The sequence below is a fragment of the Cupressus sempervirens genome, chromosome 10, assembly GCF_028749045.1.
Source record: "Cupressus sempervirens isolate cs-2001-9-10 chromosome 10, ASM2874904v1, whole genome shotgun sequence".
In the NCBI taxonomy this organism is placed as follows: Eukaryota; Viridiplantae; Streptophyta; class Pinopsida; order Cupressales; family Cupressaceae; genus Cupressus; species Cupressus sempervirens.
Window position 1 is genome coordinate 370604352 of NC_143127.1, and position 5258 is coordinate 370609609.

A 5258-nucleotide genomic window follows, 5' to 3' on the forward strand; every position below is an offset into this window, starting at 1 on the left:
TGAAAAAATTGGTAGAAAAATAGGTGCAAATGTACTAGTGTATTACCTTCATCAATTTTCTTCTTCCAAGTTTGATTTATTTGGTTTCTCTCTTCTTTAGCATTAACCTTTTTTTTGCTATTATTTTCTTCATTATTGGATTCTAGTGCTCCACTCATATAGTCTCTTCTTAGATGATTGACTTTGTGATAGTCAAAACATAGTGGACCAAATTTTCTTGAGTTTTTTGAGCTTCCTCTAAGATGCATCCTTGTGTAATTTTCTACAATGTGTCCATATTTTCCCCATAACTGAAAACTCACTCAAGTATTATAGTCCCAATTTATAATATTGTCTTTCCTAATTACATTTCCTTGACTTTAGGTGTCCAAATTTGTTTTACATTAGATCTAAAATCTTGTGCCTTAAGACAATACTTCTGACATGTGTAACAATAACCTTCAAATATATATGTAGCTTGTGTCTTGATGGTCTTTGATCTACGTTCATGTGCTTGATGTCCATGCCTATTGAAATTGAAACAATTACCATTCAATTTAGGCTTAGGATTTTCCTTACTAGTTTTTCTCTTGCAAACATTGGCTATATGGCTTGGTTTTCCACAGTGAAGCATGTAGGTTTCTTATTCTTTAGTTTTGTATTCCTTTGTTCTTCATGCTTTGATGACTCTCCATGCTCAGCAAATTATATGAACCTAGTTTAGTCTAATTTAGTATTGTCATGAAGTCTTGTTTGTGCTTTTAAATATTCATCAAGTTGTCTCATAGCCTCTCATGATCTATTCATCATCTCAATAATTTTCTTTTCAACTCTCAACTCAACTTTTAATAGATTCTTCTTAGATATCAGGTTTTCTATCTCTTCCACCTTCCTAGCAATCTCATGATTGGTGCTTAATAATTTCTTAACCATGTCAAATTGATTTTGGGTCAATCTTTTTACTTTGTTGATCCTATTAGAAATAATTGTAGCCATTTTCCTTTTTTCTTCATCACCCATTACCTTGTCTTCTTTAGCTTTTTTCTTTTGTTTAGTAACTTCACATAAACTTTCTAATTGTATTTCATGTTTTCTTTTCAATGCTCTTACTTCTTCATTAAAGAAATTTCTCTTCTCCAATAGATCTTCTATTGATGCATGTATTTCAAAGGATCTTACTTCATCACATAAGTCTTTAATGCTTTCTTCCTTGTATTGGGTTTCATTTTGCTAAATTTTCATCTCCTTCATTATCTTCAAGGATTTCTTTAGTTCCTCCTTTATAGACTTAACTTTACTTTCTAAAATGTAAGCTACAAATCAAGATTTTGATCCTCAATCACTTTTTAAGTTTGTAGGATTCCATCTCCAAGATCTTTTCTTCTAAAGTGGTTAGACTTTTTTCTTAGAGAAAACAACACTGATACTGATTGTCAAAAATCTAATGGGAAAGTTATTGGAAGCATGAAAGCTAATGATATTCCTATGGGGGGGTATTGTAGAAACATTATTAGATCATTATCATGATGATATGTTACATTCATGACTATATTTCTCATTGATGTCAACATAGCATTTTTATGTGGTATTTAACAGAAGATCATCGGTAAAGATTAAGTTGGTACGGATAGATCGTTGAGTATTTTCACTAGTGAGGTTAATGAGAGATACTACTAAGTGTCTATTATATGGAGATAACCTTGAGTGAAAAAATATTAAGCCTGGAAGAAGTTATACAAGTTTTGGTGAAGACTATTTAGAGAGAATAAGGAGTAGCCCTTCTTGTGAGAAGAGAAAAATATGGTAAGAAAATCTTTAAATTTTGGAGTTTTAATAAGTTTGGTCATTATGCATCTAAGTTTCCTAAAAGAGAACAAGTATATAGGAAAGTTCAAACCTAGAAGAGATGGAGATTGTTTGTATGCCAATGAAGAAGATGAATCTAGTGAACAAGCAATAAGTGCTAGTGATGATGAAATAGTATTTTTGGCTATTAAAGAAGAAAGTACAAAGAAAATGGCTTTGATATAAAATGTTGAAAAGAAATCTAATTGGTGATATGAACAAGTTTGTTGATTTCAAAAGTTATGATGGAGGAATTGTCAAAGTTGGAAACAATGCAACTTTTTATGTTAAAGGTATTGGATCTATAGCTCTTGATGGTAAGACTAACATTGAGGATGTATACTTTATTGATGGTTTAAAACATAATCTTTTGAGTGTTGTATAACTAGTGGATAAAGGTTATCGGTTGTAGTTCATAGAGAAGACATGCATGATTCAAGATAAAGATGGAAAGGTAATCGAAATAGGAACAAGATCTAGAGGTAATGTATTTCAGTTGAACCCTACTAAAATGACATGTTTGGTTGCAAAGGTAGATGAAAGTTGGTTATGGCATAAGAGATTTTGTCATATCAACTTTGATAGCATTGTAAAAACCAGTAATATGTTTATAGTCAGAGATTTACCTAAGATTGTAAATCCTACTAACACAATTTTCAAGGAGTGTGTATTGGAAAAGTATATCATAACTTCTTTTCCTAGCAAGAATTTTACTACTACAACAAAGTTGGAGATTATACACACAAATCTTAGTGGTCCTAAAAAGAGTAAAGGATACTATGGTGAAAGGTACTTTATGATTATTGTTGATGACTTTTCTAGAATGATGTGGTTTGCATTTCTTAAAGAGAAATTTAAGGCATTTGACAAGTTCAAGATATTCAAGAATATATTTAAGAATGAGTCGGCTCCTAGAACCCCTAAACAAAATGGCATTGCAGAAAGATGAAATAGGTCAATAATAGAAGCATCAAGAGCTATGTTAGCTGATAATGATGTATCCAAGATATTTTGGAGAGAAGCTATGAATACAATAGTTTACACTATGAATAGAGTGCAGGTGAGGAAAGATACAAACAAGACCCCTTATGAACTTTGGTTTGGTCACTCACCTATAGTTAAGTATTTTAGAACTTTTGGAAGAAAATGTTATATAAAAAAAGATGATTATGTTGGGGAAATTTGATGCTAGAAGTGATGAAGGTATTTTTCTTGGTTATTCATTAAAAGAAGAGCTTATAGATATTATAATCAGAGAACTAAGAATATTGTTAAAAGTGCAAGTGTAAGAGTTCATGAGTTATTTAGGATACAAGGAAGAATAATTGACTAAAATTTTGATGATGAGAATGTTTTTGTTACCAAACCAAAGAATGATTAAGTATTCTTTGAGACTAACAATGATTTGCAGAATGAAGGTGAGCTAAGGTAGGAAGAAAGTTTGGAACCTAGAATAGAGCTAAGAGTTGAGATAACAACTCCTACTTCTGGTAAGAATATGACAAAGAATCATCCACCTGAGTAGATCATCGACAACAAAGATAAAGGTGTGATAACAAGAAGTAGAATAAATGAAGAACTATGTTTGATATCTCAAGTAGAACCAAAGAATGCATATGAGGCATGTAGAGATGACTATTGGAAGCAAACTACAAAAGAAGAATTGGATCAAATATTGAAGAATAAGACATAGGAATTAGTCCCTAGACTAGAAGACAAGAATGTGATAGGAAAAAAATGGGTATTTAGGAACAAGATGAATGAACAATGTGAATTTGTAAGGAACAAAGAAAGATTGGTATGTAAGGGTTACCCATAGTAAGAAGGAGTAGACTATGAAGAAACCTATGCTCTTGTGGGAGGAATTAAAGTAGTAAGGTTATTCTTAGACTATGCAACACATAAGAAATTCAAAGTGTATCAGATGGATTTCAAGTCAACATTTATGAATAGAGAACTTGAAGAAGAAGTATACATAGAACAGCCTAAAGGTTTTCCCATAACACATGACAAGGACATGGTATGCAGATTGAAGAAAGCATTCTATAGCTTAAAACAAGCACCTAGAATCTAGAAAGCAAGTTAGACAAGCACTTGGCAAAACTTGGATTTAGAAAAGGTATGACAGATGCTAATATATAATTGAAAGAAATAGTTGGTGGATTGTTGATTTTGGTAATATTTGTTGATGATATTATATTCAAAGGAGATGATACTGAAAGTGACAAGTTTGTAGAAGAAATGAAGAAGAAATTTGAAATGAGCACGATAGGGGAAATGAAATACTTCCTAGGATTGTAGATTGTGTAGGATAAAGAAGGAATCTTTATTTCTCAGACTAAGTATTTGAAAGATCCATTGAAAAGGTTTGGTTTGGAAACATGTAAACTAGTTGGAACACCTATGTTAACTGAACACAAGCTATCTACAAAGGATTTGACACCTACTATTTAGTAGAAGAAGTATAGATCTGTGATTGGAGGATTGTAATATCTAATTCACACAAGGCTAGATGTGGAAAATTCATTTGAAATTGTTGCAAGATTTCAAGATGACCCCAGAGAAGCACGTTATATAGTAGTTAAGAGAATATTTAGATATCTAAAGGGAACATTAGAGTTTGGATTATGGTATGATAGATCTAATGATTTCACTTTATATTCTTACATTGATGTTGATTGGGAATGTAGTATGGGTGATAGAAAGAGAACTAGTAGTGGAGCATTCTATCTTGGAGGAAGATTGGTTTCTTGGTTAAGAAAGAAGCATGATTGTATCTCACAGAGTATAGCAGAGGTAGATTATGTTACAATAGCAAACAATTTTAATCAAGTTATTTGGATGAAGAAGATGCTAAAGGATATAATGATAGAATTCAACAAACCTATTGTCATACATTATGATAATAGAAATAATGAATATGTCTAAGAATCCAATGTTGCATTCTAACACCAAGAAAATTTCTATCAAATATCACATGTTGAGAGAGAAAGTTGTAGAAAAGGAAATAAGATTGGAGTATGTAAGCACCAAAGAGAAGATTGTAGATATTTTAACTAAACTTCTTCCCAAAGAGACTTTTGAGTATTTTTGAGGTATGCTAGGGGTTATACCCCTACCTACATCAGAGTAGATGATGCAAGAGTGCATTAGTCTAGTGGTACAAAGAACTATTATTTTTTTGGACTGAATGTTGATGCTTCCTACATGGGGGATTATTTGTGATGAACAAAGTCATCTAGGACTCTTAATAGACGTTGTTTTGAATAGTGTCTTTGGACACTTGAGCAAGATAGAGACAATTATTGTAGAGATTGATAGGATGCAATGATAGATAGTTGTTGAAACCTTTGTCATTGATGTCAATGGGGGAGAGATTACAACATGGATTTTTTTTTGATACATGGGAGAAGTTACAAAGCACATTGAGGTAT